General features: G+C 41.6%; 1 protein-coding gene across 8 annotated transcripts in view; it reads left to right on the top strand.

Annotated features, from left to right (window-relative positions):
* Positions 1 to 18,995, top strand: part of CRACD (capping protein inhibiting regulator of actin dynamics) — a 286,413-nt gene that overhangs the window by 192,580 nt on the left and 74,838 nt on the right. For all 8 annotated transcript variants that reach the window (XM_070505796.1, XM_070505795.1, XM_070505793.1 and 5 more), the window contains one exon: positions 18,763 to 18,931. The gene's annotated coding sequence lies outside the window, so the exon portion shown is untranslated. The remainder of the gene's footprint in view (positions 1 to 18,762; positions 18,932 to 18,995) is intronic.

Genomic DNA, 18,995 nt, shown 5'->3' with positions numbered 1-18,995 from the left:
ACTGATTTTTATAAGTTGATTCTGTACCTTGCAACTTTAGTTGTTAATTATTTCTATTAGTTTTCTGATGGATCTTTTGGGATTTTCTATATATAAGATCATGTCATCTGCAAATAGCAAGAGTTTCACTTCTTCACTCCCTAGTTGGATGCCTTTTATTCCTTTCTCTTGCCTAATTGCTCTGGCCAACACCTCCAGTACTATGTTGAATAAGAGCAGTGAGAGTGGGCATCCTTATTCCTGTTCTCAGGGACATGATGCTCAGTTTTTGCCCATTGAGTATGATGTTGGCTGTGGGTTTGTCATATGTGGCCTTTATTATGTTGAGGTAGTTCCCTTCTATCCCCATTTTGTTCAGAGTTTTTATCATAAATGGCTGTTGGATCTTGTCAAATGCTTTCTCTGCATCTATTGAGATGATCATGTGGTTTTTATTCCTCAATTTGTTGATGTGGTGTATTCAGAATCTCATGTATAAGATAGTCCATTTTCTGATAGCCTCTTATTTCCTTAGTCTAAACCGATTCAGTCTCTTCCCTCTGCCCCTTCTAAGTTATTTTTCTCATGTCTTATTCCATCTTGTGTTGTGAGTTTGTGGTTAAAGTGACAAGATTGTCTTTGTTTTTGGTGTTTTCCTTCCCTTTAGCCTAATGCTATAGTTGAATATTTGCTGTCCTATTCTGATTCTAACTATTTATCTCTTTACTCTGTGTTTGGTGATCCCTTTCTCCCTTTTTTTCTTTATTCAGGTATGAGGGCCTTCTTGAGGATTTCTTGTAGGTGTGTCTCATGGCTAGGAAGTCCTTTAGCTTTTGTTTGTCTGGGAAAGATTTAATTTCTCCCTCATATCTGAAGGATATTTTTGCTGGATAGAGTATTCTTGGCTGAAGATTCTTGTCTGTTAAACTTTTGGATATGTCAGTCCATTCTCTCCTAGCTTGTAAGGTTTCTGCAGAGAAATCTGCTGAAAGTCTGATAGGGGTTCCTTTCTAGGTTATTTTCTTCTGCCTTGCTGCCCTGAGTATTCTTTCTTTGTAATTCATTTTTGCCAGTTTTACTACTATATGCCTTGCAGTAGGTTTTTTTACATTGACAAATCTAGGAGATCTGGAAGCTTCTTCCACACAAAGTTCCCTCTCTTTCCCTAGATTTGGGAAGTTCTCTGCTATTATTTCCTTGAACATGCTTTCTGCTCCATTCTCCTTCTCTTCACCTTCTTGAATATCTATAATTCTTATGTTGCATTTCCTCATTTAGTCGGATATTTCTCGGAGATTTTCTTCATTTCTTTTTAGTCTTAGTTCTCGCTCCTCCTCTGCCTGGAGCATTTCAACATGTCTATCTTTGCTTATGCTGATATGTTCCTCTATGATGTCCACTCGAGCATTCAGGGAATCCATATTTTATTTTATCTCTTCCAGTGTGTCTTTCATCTCTAATATTTCTGATTGATTCTTCTTTATAGTTGCAATCTCTTTTGTGAAGTAGCTCCTGAACTTGTTGAATTGTTTCTCTGTATTCTCTTTTACCTCGTTCAGTTTTTTGATGATAGCTATTTTTAATTCCTTGTCGTTTAGCTTAGTCCTCAGGACTGAGTTCTGGGTGTTTGTTGTTTTTTCTCTGGTCTGGAGATTTGTTGTAGTGTCTGATGTTGGAAGGTCAGCTCTTTCTCATTCTGATTATCATTCTGATATTATTTGGTTGCAGTTACAGCCTATTGCCAGTGGGTGGGGGTTGAGAGCCTTGTATTCTCAGCCCTCCACCTTCAGCAGAGATGGTACAGTGTGGGTCAGGAGAGGGGTGCTTTCTCCTGTGCGCAGTCCCCGGTTTCCTGATCAGCTCTCCCTATCTGGTCTCCTGGAGTCTTGGCTTAATGAGGTCACCCTGCGTGAAAGCTTTCGCTCCATTCGAGGGCTTCCCTCTAGGCTGCAAGGGTGCTAGGTAGTCCTGGGTGAACCCCTGGATGCGTGACCCCTCCCCTACTCCTTCCCTCACGGATCCTTCTGCAGCAGTCTGTAGGGGAAGGAGTGATGCTCTCTCTTACCCCATTCCAGCTCCTCCGAGGGGGGCTCCAGCCTCTGCACCCTCCACCATGTGGCTGCGCTCTCTGAGGGTTTTGTGTTGTTAGGATATCTTCTGTTGGAATATGGTTACCCCTTTTTGTTGTATGTTGGAGGGGAGAGAGTCCCAGGCAAGTTCACTCTGCCATGATGCTGACGTCACTCCCTCTCTTCTCTTTTTTGTAATAATTAGGAAATACTAAATATTGGTCAAGACATACCTGTTCGTTAATTCAGTGAATTTCTTAATGCTAACTAGCACTACAGTAACTTTTTTTTTTTGGCATACTTACTATATGCTGAACATTCTGCTAAATGCTTTATATGTAGTACTTAATTTAATCCTTACAAGTCAATAAGCTGTGTGTTATTATTATCCCTATTTTACAGACAAGAGAACAGAAACTTGAGAGATTATGGAATTTACCAAAAGTCTCATAGCTAGTAAGTGAGTGAATTGACTCAAACCAAGTGACTCTAGAGCTCATGTGCCTTGCATAGAGTGAGCTCTCAGTTCAAATAGTGTCACCAGGACACACTTTCAGAATGAGGGAAAGTGATTAAAAGCATGGTATTTGGGGGGGCCAGCCTGCTGGCGTAGTGGTTAAGTTCACACACTCCACTTCAGTGGCCCGGGGTTCGTGGGTTTGCATCCTGGGCGTGGATCTACACACTGCTCATCAGGCCATGCTGTGGTGACGTTCCACATAAAATAGAGGAAGACTGGCACAGATGTTAGCTCAGGGCCAGTCTTCCTCACACACATACAAAAAGCATAGTATTTGCAATTAGACACAGTTGGTTTGAATCTCAGCATTGCCACTTACTAGCCATGTAACACTGGGTGAATCATTTCACCTCTCTGAGCCTCAGTTTCTTCATCTGTAAATGTGGAAAGTAATAACCTACAGAGTGGTTATGAAATATTATATGTGAAACTCAGCCTGGCACATAGCCAAAGTCTAGTAAAGTTTACAAGTATTATTGTTTATGGAAGAAAACAGCATTTGCCCCCTTTGCTGTCAACTTCACTTAATTACAAACATATTTTGAAATATCTTTAATTGCCCTCCATAACCATTGGCAATTTACCATTAATGGATGTATCTAAAGATTCCTTATCTCCATTCATATCTTCATCCTGTGCAGTTCTGGGGGTTAGGAACTAGTTCTAAAATTTCCCACATGAGTTGTGAAGGAGCATAATACAGTCCTTCCATTTAACGGTTCCAGAATGATCTCTCAGCCTTCTGCCTGATAACCTGGTGCTTCATCAGTATTTGGATATTGGTCTAGGAAAGGAATCCCTGAAAAACTGATGGAGAGGAATTCCTCAACGGTCTGTCTTGAGATCTGTCTCCTGCCTGGCTAGATAGCTGGAGATCAGGCTCAGAGTTCAGAGACCTGGTTTCTTCACTCAGCTGGCATCTGACCTTGTTCAGCTCACTTAACTTCACTAGCCTGTTGCACAAAGCAAGTAGTGACCTAACCATCACTCTCAACTCCTCGAACTTGTTATGTGAGAGGCACTTGAAAAGTAGCAAGTGACGCGATTCAGCAGAAATGAATCTGCATGTAGATTTGATTTTCTGCATGAAATTTTATTTTGAAAGAATTTGATATTGAAGGTAAAGGATATACAAAAGGTAAAGCATAATACTTTTGTAAAGTTATGTCCCAAATTCTGAGTTTCTAAGTTATGCTCCAAAACCAAGCTCAGCAGCCACAAAGTCTCAAGTTTAATAAAGCCTTCTTCCTTCTTTAAGAAGGGGAAGATTTTGTCCAACTCTGAGATGGAGTTTCAGTACTTGAGAATCAAAATGATCAAAACCAAAGTAGAGATTTCAGCAGCGTGAACATCAGCTCTGTTGTTGGCTGTGTCAGGGAGCTCATTTAATCCCTTTGGCAGCTCTCAGCTTGTTGTTGTGTGTGATGCTTTCTCATCTTCATTTAGCCAAAGTGACTGCCACATACACAATGGCTTATGTCGATAAATAGTTGCTGACTCTTACATTGAAATGCCTAACTTACTGGGAAGGGTGATAACTTTCCTTGATTAGCATTTGCCAACTTTTTTTTACTTGATCTAGAGCAAGAAATATGTTTTATATCAGAACATATGTGCGTATAAAGTTGTGTATATAAACACACATAGAAATAAGAGTTTCATGAAGTAGTACTCACCCTATTTTGTATTCCACTCTGTTCTCTTCTCTTTTTTTCTTATCTAGTTTTATGACCGACTTTATTTAGGTTATGACCGACTAAGTTGATTGCAGGGTCCAGTAAATGGGCTGTCATCCACTGTTTGAAGGACACTGGCCTTAGAATTTCTCTTAGTCCAAACTTCACTGGGCTTCACCTGCCCATGAGGGAGGACTTTGCATCCTCTTTCCAGCTCACCTCCAATACACACACAGACCGCCATCATGACCATCGCCTCTACCGCTAAACCCTTTGGACCCTCAGGTGGAGAGAGCCCCGTGATCTGCTACCAGGGTATTTTTCCCCCCTAACAAGACTCCAGCTTTTTCTCATAGGAGGCCAGAATCTTGAAAACTTTGTGCATTTTGAAAAACTGCTTACTCTCCTCCTAAATTTTGAGTATTACCTGGCATCAGGAACTCAAGAACTCCTGTGATACACCAGTGCTAGCTCAGTGCTCTGTACACAGTAGAACTGCAGTAAATATTTGTTGATCAGTCATATTGCCAGGTTTGCACTTAACACGATGGAAACAGGCCTCTTGCAGAGGTAGTGCTGACCGCTGCTAGACAGAATAATGCTGCTTCTCCATAGATGGGCTGAGTTTAGTAGACAGGATATGAAGTTGTAGAATTATTAGGTGGAGTAAGAGTCCAGGTAGGGCATACATTCCTGAATATACAAGACACCAAGAAAAGCAGACAGGCAAATGCAGGGCTAGCAAAATCTGAATATACGGGGGCAGAATTCATCAGCGACTAAAGCTGCCTCCATTGGTATCATTGGCCCGTAAGTCTAAATTTTTCTGGGGCCCATCTGACTTTGCTTCTAAGGACTTAAAAAGAACCCTGAGTGGCTAATGTCATCCCTGATATCTTAGAAGTGTGTCTGAAAACAGGGGTTCACATGTTTTGGCCAGATTTGAGGCTCACACATTAGTGACTTTTCTCAGAAAACCTCACTGAGTCAGACCCCAGGATGGCAGTGAGATGATGGGGGTTAGGGATTCAGATTGTAGGACTGTGACACTATTCCTTCTCCATCAGCATTGTCATTCCTGCGAAAGGGACCTGGATCCTGACACAAAGAGATGGAATGACTTGGCTGTCTTTTACCAACTGGCAGACTGTATTATTGCCTCTCACAAGCCCTGACGGTCCTTAATTTTGCTAAATAAGCACAATGGTAACAAAACCAGCATAATTTGAAGACAAACCAGGAGTGGAGAAAACATAATGAATATAATTAATAGATAGTTTATGAAAAGAGTTATAAGTTTTACGAACCAAGATATGTTCTAAACTTGCCTAGCTTTTTAAAGAAATAGTTCATAGATGGGGCTGGCCCCAGGGCTGAGTGGTTAAGTTCACGCACTCCGCTTCTGCAGCCCAGAGTTCCGCCGCTTTGGATCCTGGGCATGGACGTGGCATCATTCATCAAGCCATGCTGAGGTGGCATCCCACATAGCACAACCAGCAGGACCTACAACTAGAATATACAACTATATGCTGGGAGCGCTTTGGGGAGAAGAAGGGAAAAAAAAAAGAAGATTGGCAACCGATGTTAGCTCGGGTGCCAATCTTTAAAAAAAAAGGAAAGAAATAGTTCATAGAATTTTAGAACAAGGAAGGATATTGGATAGTATGTAGTTTAGTTGCCTCATTTTACAGATGTGGAAACTGAGGTCCCAAGAAGCCAGAAAATGGCAGAGGTGACTAAATAAACCCAGATCTTCTAAACTCCGGGGCTTGCTTCTCCACATTTACATGATCTCTTGAAATGAAAAGCATTTCTCCTTGTTGTTAAGAAATAGTGAACAAAATGTCATAATTTTAGCCAATGTTGGACTCAGTGGTACTAAAACAAACAAAAAAGCAGCAATATTTGCCCAGAGGGGCTGCATTTAGGTAACAAAATTCGAGCCATCCTATTTGTGGTTCAGGAGTGACCTTTGTGAGGTTTCCTGGTGTTACTTGTGGAGCTCTGTGACTCTCCTTGAAGACTTTGGACAGTGAATTGTGTGGCAAACATTTGCACTTCTAAGGCACTTGCCACCACAGAACCTAGATTACCTCACAAAAGTAATTCCCAACCAAAAAGGACAAAGGACAGCTTTGCTTTTTTTTCTCCTTTCCCACCTCAAATCAACCGAGTGGTTACTAGTCACACTAGTAACTGTAACTAGTCACTAGTTACAGAGGTAACACATTCAAGACACAGGTGGAAATTCAAATCATTGACCTTTAGAATCTCAGAATTGGACTGTCATTTATTCCACTCGTATCTGGTGCCTGGATTAATGGACAGGTTCTACAAAAAAGGTAGCAGTTATGTCTTTTTGTTTCCCCAGAATAGGACAGTGCCAGATTGAATCTATTACCTGTCTGAGCTATTGTCCAAGATTCAGTCTGGGAATGAGAAACCTGGTGAGGGGACCGTGATTCTCAAAGGACTGCTGCATCCCTGCATGGTGCTCTCCAACGGGAACAGAATAAGGAGCCAAAAGAAATACACTTAATGCAGGAGAATGGGGTTCAGATCAAGGAAGACTAGCCTGACAGGACTGTCTGACGCCATCTAGAAGACTGACACAGACTATACAATTTCATTTGAAAATCTTATAAAACATTTTTTTCTGTTCTCAGAAATGATACCAGTGTAGCTCTACCCATAGGTAGGCACAGAGGACTAGCTGAGTTCTTATTCATTTCCTAGATCCTCTGAACACTAATGGATTCGTTCTGCTTCTTGGGTCTGTATTTCATAGGTCATCTACTCAATAAGCATCAAGCACTTTGCCTAATGAGTCCAAGACACATTAGTGTCACTTTGATCTGGGTCCACTTCCTACTGGTGCCATCGAGAATTCCTGTTAAATTTGTCAAGAACTGATGCTCACATAAGTAGAACTAGAGACTTCTGCCCTTCATCTCTAACAACTTTTACACCCTTAGGCACAGTTCGAGAATTTGACCCTAAACTCATCTAGCAGGAGCTAAGATTGCACCTGCCCCTAGGTTAAAAAAAAATCATTAGTCAATCAAATCATTCTGAAAGCTGTAACTAAGTAACTATTTAACTAACTTTTATTGAGTCTCTGTATTATCAATAATTTCTATAATTTTTCTCATGATTTCCATCTAAATGCTTAGCTCCTTTACAGTTAAACCAGTGATAGCCACACAATTTGCTCAATGTCCTCTGCTCAACAATCCCCAATAAACAGTAGGTTCTTCAGGGCTCATTTCTGGTGTGTCAGTACCATCTAGCTCTCAATTTAATGAATTTAGTGAATTCAGTGTAAAGACGCACAAACTTTGAAACTGTTAACAGTTCAAGACTAAAAGAGTACCAAACTGAAACACTGAAGCTTTTAAAAATAAGCTGATTTTTAAAAGAAATCAGTGAGACAAAATAATATCACAGAGGCTATAAACTCGCAGACATGACAATTGGAGCTGGCGAGCAGGAGGTAGCAATTATTCTAGACATATTGGTAAGACGTTTTTATGCTGGAGGATGGGAAATAAATCCCACTGAAATTCAGGGGCCTGTCATATTAGTAAAATTTCTAGGGGTCTAGTGGTCTGGGGCACACTGTGATGCCCCTTCTAAGGTGAAGGATAAGTTCTTGCATCTGGCCCCTCCTACCACCAGAAAGAGGCACAACAGCTCGTGGGCCTTTTTGGATTTTGGAGGCAGCGTATTCTTCATTTGGCTGTGCTACTCTGGCTCATTTTCTGAGTAACTTGAAAGGCCCTCATTTTGAGTAGTGCCCAGAACAAGAGAAGGTCCTGCAGCAGGTCCAGGCTGCCATGCAAACTGCCATGCTCATTTGGGCCATATGGTCTAGCAGATCCAGTGGTACTTGAAGTGTCACTGACAGAGAGGGGTACTGTGGAGGCTTTGGCAGGCCCCTGTAGATGAATCATAGCAGACACCCTGAGGATTTGGGAGCAAAATCCTGCCATCCTCTGCAGATAACTACTCATCTTTTGAGAAACAGCTTTTGGCTCACTAATGGGTGTTAACTATGGGCACCAAGTTACCATGTGACCTGAGCTGCCCATCGTAAACTGGGTGTTGTCTCACCCACCAAGCCATAAAGCTGGGCGTGCACAGCAGTACTGCATTATCAAAAGGAAGTTGTACATATGAGATCAGGTTCCAGCAGGCCCTGAAGGCACAAGTAAGTTACATGAAGTAGTAGCCCAAATATCGTAGTCCCCAGTCCTGCTACATTCCCTTCTCTCTCCCAGCCTGCCCCTGTGACCTCATGGGGAGTTCCCTATGACTAGTTGGCTAACGAAGAGAAAACCCAGGCCTAGTTTGTGGATGGTTTTGCACGATATTCAGGCACCACTTGAAAGCTTTAGGCCCATTCTGGGACAGGCCTGAAGGACAGTGGTGAAGGGAAATCCTCTCAATGGGCAGAACTTCAATCAGTACATCTGATTGTTCATTTTGGAGAAATGGTTGGAGGTAGAAGTCTATAACAATTCATAGTAGTGGCTAATGGTTGGCTGGCTGGTCAGGGACTTGAAGGAATATGATTGGAAAAATTGGTGACAAAGAGGTCTGGGGAAGAGGTATGTGGATAGACCTCTCTGAATGGGCAAAGGATTTCAAGATATTTGTGTCACATGTGAATGTTCACCAAAGGATGACCTTGGGAGGATTTTAATAATCAAATGCGTAGGGTGACCCATTCTGTGGATACCTGTCAACCTCTTCCCCAGCCATTTGTCAATAGGCCTATGAACAAAATGGCCCATTGGCCCAGTGACAGGGATGGAAGTTATGCATGAGCTCAGCAACATTGACTTCCACTCACCCAGACCAACAGAGACCAACACTGAGTTCCCCATATGGCACCACTTCCCAGGGTGATCAGCTACCTACCTGGTATAGATTCATTACATTGGACCATGTCCATCATGAAAGGAGCAGTGCTTTGTTCTTACTAGAACATACCCTTACTCTGGACACAGGTTTTCCTTTACTGCAAACAGTTCTTCTGCCAAAACTATCATCTGTGGACTTATGGAATACGTTATCCACTATAATTGTATTTCACACAGACATCACTTCTGATCAAAGAACTTGGTAGGTTCATGCTCATGGAATTCACTGGTCTTGCTGTGTTCCCACCATCCTGAAGCAGCTGGTTTGATAGAGTGGTGCAATGGCCTTTAGAAGACTCAGTTTCAGTGCTGGCTAGATGACGGTATTTTGTAGGGCTGGGACTATGTTCTCTGGGATGCAGTATTGGTGTTGTTTCTCCCATAGCCAGGCTCCTTGGGTTCAGGATCAATGGGAGTAGCTCTATTCACTATTATCACTAGTGACCCCCTAGGAAAATTTTTGCTTCCCATTCCCTTGATTTTAGGTTTTACTTGTCTAGAGTTCTTAGTTCCAATGGGACGAATGCTTCCACCAGGAGATACAACAGTGATTCCATTGAACTGGTAGTTGAGACTGTCACCCAGCCCCTTTGGGCTCCTCATGCCTGTCAATCAGCAGGCAAAGAAGGGAGTCACTGTGCTGACCAGAGTGATTGATCCTGACTTCCAAGGGAAACTTGGGTTGGTACCACACAATGGAGGTAAGGAAGAGTATGTCTGGAATACAGGAGATCCCTTAGGGCATCTCCTAGTACTCCCATGTCCTGTGGAGTAATCAAAAGCTACAACAACCCAAATCAGGACAGCTGATGGCCCAGGTTCTTCAGGAATGCAGGTTCGTGCACCTCACCACGCAAAGAACCACAACCAGCTGAGGTCCTTGCTGAGGGCAAAGGAATGCGGAATGGGTAGTGGAAGAAGATAGTTATAAAGACTGGCTACGACCACGTGGCCAGTTGCAGAAACAAGAACTGTAACAGTTATGGATATTTCTTCCTTATTTTGTTATGAATATGTTTGCATATATATTAATCAAATTTTTTTTCTTCCCTGTCTTATCTCTTTATCATCTAACATATGATGTGTTAATAACAACTTTATTTCTCAGTGTATAAGTTACAGGAGAAGTGTGAACATTCCTGAAGACTTTGCATCCTCTTCTGGGGAATGGGTTAGTGTGTTTTCAGATGTCCATGGGATATTGGTATCATGATAGTAGAAGTATGATTTTGTTATTTACCATATTTGGAGATTGAGTTTGGTAAAGGAGATGCATGTGGGGGCCAAGTTGACAAGGGGTAGAGTGTGATGATCATTGTGCTGTGTCAGCTTTTCTAGGCTACAGTCCTCAGTTATTTAATCAAACATAAATATTATTTAGTTGAGCCCTTTCTGTGAAGGTACTTTGTAGATACAATTAAAGTCCATCCTCAGTTGACTTTAAGTAAGGGGGATGATTCAAGATAATCTGGGTGGGCCTGATTCAATAAATTGAAAGACCTTAAAAACAGGGCTGAGGCTTCCCTGCAAGAAGAAATTCCACCTGTGAACAGCAGCTCCAATCTGTGCCCATGAATTCCAGCCTGCCCTTCCTGAGGACTTGCCCTATGGATTTCAGACTTGCTTCACCAGCGCCCACCTGGCGTAAAGCAATTCCTTGCAGCAAATCTCTTGATATATCTTATATACACAAACACGCACACATACACACATCTCCTGTTGCTTCGGTTTCTCTGATTAAAGCCTGATCAACACAGCCTCAGATGCCCCTAAAGCTTTTGTTTTACCCATCAGTGCTGCCAGCCAGGCCCTGCACCAATCCTGCAGGTGTTGGATATTCAATCATATGTGTTGAATTGAAATGAATTTAATATGTTCAGCCCTTGTATAGAGGTATTCTTTGTTGATGTGGTTTGCTAATGTGCTAAATATGCAGGACAAAGTAGCAGGCAACCCCCCGCCAATATTTTCCACTCAAAGTCAGCCATGGATTCACAGCATCCTCTGAAACTCAAGTGGCAGAAATTGGCAGTGACAGAACCACCACCCACAGATGTAGTGTGTGGGAGAAATGTGGCGAAACACTGAGGCTTCACATTAAAAATCATATCTGCCTCTGTTACTCTTCCTAAATATTATTTGGTTTCTCTTGTGAATTGTTGTGAAACATGGAAACAAAAAAGGAGGTTCTGAGACAGGCTAACAGGAAAACTAGCAAAGTTAAAAGTTGATGTGATTTGGAGAAGTAGGGGGCCCAAGAAATAGCCAACTAATTGTCATTTGAATTGATAGGTCCTTGCCTAGAACTAGGTAAATACAAACATATTCCAGTAGATTCTGTTTAGGTATTTACAGTCAATTCTGCTATAATGGACATATACATTACTAAAAATCAATGCACTCTGCGAAATCACAAAATGAGACTCAAGGGCTAATGGGAAAAATGAGATCATAGCACAACACAGAAAAATTCATCAGTGACATATTTTAAAAGGACAGGAACCTAATTTTAAAAATGTAGCAGTTTTACACGTGTTAAATAGTAATGAGATACGTAAATACATAAACACTACAATTGATATGGTACTTTACGTTCAAAAAGACCTGAAGTTTGCTTACGGACTGGAGCATTGGAAGGGCTGCCGTTTGTGTGTTATTATGAGGTAGTGGAAGGGAGCTTATCCGAAAGTGGACCGAAAGTTGTACCGCCACGTGTGTGTGGGCATATCTCATCACACAGGTGGCAGTCTGGGGTAACTGGTAGATATTTGAGGTGTACGTGTGTGTGTCTTTGTGTATTCCTGCACACCTCAGTTCGGCTGGGTGCAGTATTCTGCGTTCACCTTGTGTTTCTCCTGGATGAGATAGCATAGATTAATCACAATGGAACAAATCTGCATTTTCAAAACAAATGTGATTGCAGGACCGACTGAACTGCATGAAGAGATCGCCATCCTTTATCTGTACTCCCCAAATCTCAAAAGTTCTTTGTAAATTTGGTGCACATTCATTTGTTAGCAAAACTTAAGGTGAATATAGATGTTTTCCAGAAATATTGCATTTGATTTTAAAGTGCTGTCATAGATCCTACTGGGGTCTAAATATACCTTTATGCAATCTGAAAAATTCTGACTTCTAAAATGCATCCGCCCCTAAGGGCATAGGGTCCAGCAGCGTTGTTGAGTGTCTGCCTTGGTGCTATAGATGCGGAATAAATAAGGCACAGTCCTTGTACCCGGGGAACTTCGGTCCAGGAGCAATGGCACACTTTGCAGCATTGTAACAGATGTCTGTACGTGCACAGAGAACAGAGGAGGGAGTCATTCTTTCCTGCCAGAGTGTTCACGGATGGCCTTCCAGGGAATCTGGCACCTGGAGTGTATTTGGGCGGATGGTTAGGAGTTCTGTAGGCAAAGGGAGAAAGGCGTTCCAGGTGAAAGAACAAGTGGAAAGGTGCGAAGGCACACTCACAAAACAGCAGATCCAAAGTGATCTCTGTAATATCTCACAACTACAATGGGGTGTATTAGTTCACCAGGGCTGCATAACAAAGTATCACAGACTGGGGGCTTCAACAACACAATTTATTTTCTCACAATTATGGAGGCTAGAAGTCCAAAGTCAAGGTGTCATCTGAGGCCCCTTTCCTTGGCTTGTAGATGCTGTCTTCTCCCTATGTCTTCACATGGTTCTTCCTCTGTGTGTCTGTCTGTGTCCTAATCTCCTCCTCTTATAAGGGCAGTGGTCATATTGGATTATGGCCCACCCTAGTGACCTCATTTAACCTTAATTACTTCTTTAAAGACCCTGTCTGCAGATACAGTCACATTCTGAGGTCCTCGGGGGTTAGGACTTTAACATATGAATGGGGGGTGCACAATTCAGCCCAAAACATGAGATGTGGCACAGTAGAAGTATGACAAAGCACACAGGAGCCAGAGGAGGGTGTGATTAATTATTAGTGGGCTTGGGGTTTTGGGAAAAGCTTCAAGGACATACATCTTGAAGAACGAATAGAATTTCTTCACACTGAAAAGGAAGAAAATGGTATTTCTCACTGAGGAAACAAAGTAAATCTGAGCTTTGGGCCTGCCTTAGAGGTCTGCAACATGTGTCATAGCCCTTCCACCCAGTGTCCAGGACCTGCTCCTCCCTGATATGGTCTGGCTACCACGTTCTCTGCCTGTGACCCCTGACTTGTGAAAGCCACAGTCTCTACCCCAACAGGGCCTCTCTCCGTTTGTTCCAGGGACCCCCATCCTCTTCTAAAAGAGTATGATCGATCCTGTCTCTTCATTTTCTGAATCGGCACAGCAGCAAATATCTTTCTCCCTCCATGCCTCCCCAGAAAAGGAGAAAATTGCTTCTTCTTCCCCCATGTAACTTGACAGGCTGCCGCAACACCCTGTCCCTCCTCTCTGGAAGTGGAATCTCTCTCAGGCCTCTCTTGTCAGGGCGTGGCACTGGAGCACACAGCCCGTCTGACATGGCGCCAGCTCCTTAGTTTTCCTTGAAATATACCGGGATCATGGGGTCCAGTAAAAATGGGGTAGCCACTGAGTACTTGTGCATCACAGTGCGCATCTAGTCGTCTTTTGTAACTTAAGTTTCTTCTCAAAAGTATTCCGATGCTAAGAAAAGCGTTGCAAAATTCCCCTTAAGTAGTAAAATTCTAGGATTCAGACAATTGCTGTGTACTGTGTCCTAATATATGCTATATGCATGCATGTTTGAAATCAGAACTTGACCTAAAACATTAGGTTTAGTTAACCAAAACGTTTCAGTCAATTCATGTGGGTTTACCGGGCGATGTACTCCGGAGTTTCAGGGAGTGTGTGTATGAAATGTATGGTACCTAAAGAAACTGAAAAATGTTTGAAAGAAATAATGAAGACGGTGTTTCCCAGAGTATGTTCAGGGGAACACTAAACATGATAGATGTCCAGAAAGTCAAGTTTCCACAGCCAGACAAATTTGGGAAGCACTGCATATCCTCTGCCCCTTTGGAGAGCCATAATAATATCAGCATATTGAAGACTGTGAAAGGTCTCATAGTAAAGAAACATGTTACCTTTATTTTACCTAGATTCTTAAATGTGCTGGTCTTTTATAAAAACCTGGTACCAGCCCATAGAGCACATTCTGAGAAACCCCAGACTAAGACATTGAATGATGCTTAAAATAAACTATGATAGGAAATTCTGTTTCTCATTTGAAAACATACCATATAAATCCAATGCAGAGAAATGGTATACTTTTATTATTTAAGGTTTAGAAATGAAAAAGTAAGAATTGCATCCTTATGACAAATGGAAAATGAATCTGATTTGCCTGGCTTGCTCAGTGATTTTTAATTTTTAGAATCTTCTGTATAAACTGGCAATTATGATGATGCAGCCATCCAATGGTATGTAATTATATCCATGAAATAATGGATAATGAGTACTTTTTTAAATGAAAAAAAATTCCCCAAAGCAATTATTGGATGATGAAAATAAATTAATTTAATTCAGTGCTTAAAGAATGAAAATTACTGTGATCCCTGAAGCAGTGTATATGCATATTTAGGTTTTTTTATGTGAAAAATTACAATAGAAAAATGCTGAAATATTAAGAAAATGTGGCACCCAGTGCCTTTTCACCTATAAATTCAATCCTTCAGCTTGAGATGGTAAATTTCCAGAGAGGCTGGTAAACAGATGTTTCATAGCTAGTAAGAGATGGGATCAGGATTCGGGCCAAATACTCTTGTTTCTGGGGCCCACGCACTTAACCCCTAACTAGAGTTGCAGCCAGCAAATTTAGTAGCAATTACATTTCTTCCTTTTCCCTCCCCCTTCTCCCCACTGCCCCAACCACTCAACAAAAGTAAGTCTGTGTTGTAAAATTTGAAAATGCCATCTTAAATACTCTAATGTTGGAGCATACTAAACTATACTCTTTCTATATGATAGTTGTATTTTAGAGTATTTCATGTTAGCATTGGTGAAGTACTGTTTTACTACATTGTTAAAATTGCTTTAATCTCTTAGGCCCCATCTGTACAAAAATACTCACAATAACAGGTGGTGCTATTTGTCAAGAAAATAGTTGCTAGTGATGACTGACCATGCACTTATTCGGGTTAATCCTGTAGCGACAGGGTGTTAACGCAGCCCCCAAATCATAAGTTGATCATAAAGTAGTTTATTTAATGGATATTTATAGACACGTGCTCAGGTTTTCATAATGGTGGTTGTGGCATTGAGTTGGAAATGTTTCATAAAGTTTAGGTACTTGCTCTTTTGATGCAAGAGATCTTATCCCAAACTTTGAGAATAAAATTGAGGGATCAAGTAAATAAGAGTACAACGCCTTCTCTGATTTATAAAATTTCATTCCCTATTAATGTTGCTTAGTCATGGTTTGCTGTCAGAATATAAGGTGGGCCTAAATGTGATTACTGAGTCTTTTCATAAAGGTAATCCTGGAAAATTAATTAATTGCCACAGTCAACAATAAAATAATTATAAAAGTAGCCTTTTAAATTTTACTTAAAATTTAAAGATATTTCTGACAGGAAATGTATTATTAATTTTGGAAATGGGGAGGGAGAAATTATTTTTTGTATCCGAAATCTGACAAACACTAAGCTTCTGTGTTCTGACTCCTCTGAAGAGAGACTGGTGTTCTTAAGACTTAGAACTTCTTCTCATGGTAAGAAGGATGGGTTGTTGGATAGAGAGTTCAGTTCAGGTAGGTTTAATGTTCCTTTACCTGCCCGATAATAGCTAAGGCATTGCTGAAACAGCCTTTCCTGAGTAATCCTTGAGACGTGCGCTGACGTTTGGACTTTGACCCATCTTCTAGGATAATATGTGTACTCATGCCATGTGATTGCCCATATAACATGCAGCACAGAGTGCAAGAGTGCCTGGTTCATCAGCCGTCCTCAAACAGACCAGCTTTACAGATGGCCTGAAGGAGGCCATTCTGTGCTTGCATGAAGCCCACCAAGTTCTCCAGAATAAGGCTTCCAGATCCTGGCATCCTCTCTTTATCCCATCCTTGTGTTTGTATTCAGCTTCTTCCAGGTTCTGTTTGCTTTCTGTCTCCCCCAACAATATACCAGTGTAGCAAATATTTTATATATTGGCTGCCACCATTTTGGACCCTGAGTTGATACGAAGGACCTCATCAGCCTTCTCAGCTGACCAGCTGACCATGTAGACCAAGTCACCCATTAGTGAAATATACAAGGAACCTGTTCAAGAAACTGTAACTTAATTTGTCTTTAATTATAGTTAACTCCTTTGGTTCCAACTCAACTGAACACCACCAAATCTACCTTGACTTTAGAGCAAGTGGTGATTTTTTTTTTCCTATCAGTAAACTCTGACATAATCTAAAATTCTCGACTTATCTTAAAAACTAGGTTTGTGGACCCTGACTTGGTGGTAATGATGTCTTAACTGATATTGTTAGAATTTTGCTATGGTCTTTTAAAATATTTCTGATTAGAGAATTTGGGGTTAGACATTTCTGCAGTGGGAAAAAGGCAATTGATATAAATGAAAAAAGGAAGCATTTCACCTTGGAAATAAGTGAAGTGTAGCATAAATTACTATTTGACCATTTTCAGTGATGCTGCCAGACCTAGAAATCAGGTGTCATTTATGTATTTTGAGCCTTGGACAGTCGTAGAGAGAGGATTCACTTATTTCATCAGTCACTGCCAAAGACCAATTGTGTAATAATGTAATGATACCTGTAGCACCTTATAGAATTTTTTCTAATTTAAATTTTTTAATTGACTCATTTTATATAAGGTCAGTTCTTTTAACACTTTCATAATGTTCTTTGATGCTCTTCAAAAGTACCCATTATAATTTTTTAAAAATTATCTGTTGGAGATTATACTCATGGGAACCAAAAGTAGGTTTCGTGAAAATATCTGGCCTACACTCCTGAATAAATAACCACTGAAAAACATACAAACATTCTGAAGTCAAACCCTCCAGTCTTTTTTCGTCTTTACCATTTTTAAATGATATGATCTCAGTTGTATTGCACACTTTTTTGTCTTTTAAGTAATACGCAGTGGAAATAATTTAACCCTTTTTTGAGGACTACCTGCCTAGCACAATGCCTTGTGTACGGAGCCCTCTGATACATCATCCAGCTCCTTTCCTTTTAAACGGGATATAAGACAGTGTTGTTTCAGGGACCGCTGAGGTTTGAAGGTCTGTTTGCGCCTGTACTGAGGACCCCAGACTTGTCTTTTTGTAATTGGTGATTCTCCTGTCTGCTTCCTGTCTTAACGCCACTGCTTAGGGTGAAGTGGTTTAAAACACTTCTTCCTCACTTCAGATTTTCTGTGAACTCTCAGTAAGGCCAGAACTGAAGATCACCAGAGGAAATGAGGTGGCTGCCGGGAACATCGTGACCCTCAATTGTTTACCCAGACCTCCCGGTAGACTCTGGCCAGCAGAGGTTGGGAGCTCTGATCCTCAGCTGGGGCTCGTGCCTGTGTGTTTTGTGCAGAATTGTTCCAAGCACAGAGCGAGCTTTCGTCTTTCCTTTTCCCTCAGGGCTCCTAACTCCAGCTTCAAAGACGTGTTTCCTGTCACATGGACAAGTTATTTCCCTTGCGCCCCAGGTTCCTCATCTGTAAAATGGGGATGTTAAGAGTAGCTCCCTCATCGGGTTGTTGCGAGGATTAACTGAGTTAATAGTTGTAAAGTTCTTAGAGCAGAGGTGCATAGTAAGGGTTAAATAATTAAAAAAAAAAAGATTGACCTCTGGATAAATGACTTTTAAGCTTCTTAAAAGGAAAGAGCTGAAAAGATGCTGCTTCTTGTGGAGGGTAATTTACACTTTGTTTTCCGAGGTAGGAATGGAGTGATGTGGAGGATTTGTATCTGAAGGAGCAGAACTCAAAGGTATTACCTAATACCTACACATCTGCAGGAAATGCTGGCACTGAGCCTGGGTCCTGACTGGAGGCAGTAGTATGTGGAAGGAAGTTCATAGCAACTCCTTTGTGGCTCTTCATAGTAGACTTTAAAAGGACACGAGAGAAATAAACTGGAAATATATGGGGATGGAGGGAATTGGGGGCAGAGCTTATGCCAAGAGTTAGCAGTTATCATCTGTGTCTAACAAAGGCTAAAACAGAGGAGGTGTTTTATATATATATATATATTTTTTTTTTGAACACCTGTCTGACTTACGTGTTTTTCTCAGTTTTTTCCGTGGAGAAGGGCACAGGCCATCTGCTTTGTTAAAGAAAGCAGGCATCACCTTTGTGTGGCATGTGCAAGGGGGTGCTGTGCTGGCCACCATGAAGCTTGGAACCCCTTCCTATTGTCCCAGGTGTTTCTTGGAAGCTCGGGTGGCAGAAGACTCAGTGCCCTTGGCTTGTCTCTGCCTGAGCGAGCACAGCCAGGGACTGGCCCGCACATTCCTGGCGCAGGGCTTGGTCGCTCATTCACTCCGATGGCCGCCCTTTGCCCCAGCTCCGTTGGCTGGAGGCAGCTCAGTTGTAATTTGCTCTTAGGCTCAGAGGTGCAACCCTGTCAAACCGCAGTGTGCATTTGTCTTGTAATCCACAGACAAGAAGAAGGGAGGCAAATTCCAGCCGTTTAAGAAGCTGTTTGGCAAAAGGAAAAAGAAAGACACTTCGTTGTCCCAGGAGGCCTCAGTGAGGAAGAGCCATTCTCCCCGGAGTGTCAGCAATGGGACCTTCTCTTCCGATGAGGAGACCCTGGACGACAATCTAAGGTAATAACTCACACTTTTTTTTTTTTCTGCTCTTCGGCAGAGTTCCGGGGTGGGGAATGAGATC

The sequence above is a fragment of the Equus asinus genome, chromosome 3 (genome assembly GCF_041296235.1).
Source record: "Equus asinus isolate D_3611 breed Donkey chromosome 3, EquAss-T2T_v2, whole genome shotgun sequence".
Lineage (NCBI taxonomy): Eukaryota > Metazoa > Chordata > Mammalia > Perissodactyla > Equidae > Equus > Equus asinus.
Note: the sequence above shows the minus strand (reverse complement) of the source record. Positions and strands in the feature narration are given on the sequence as shown.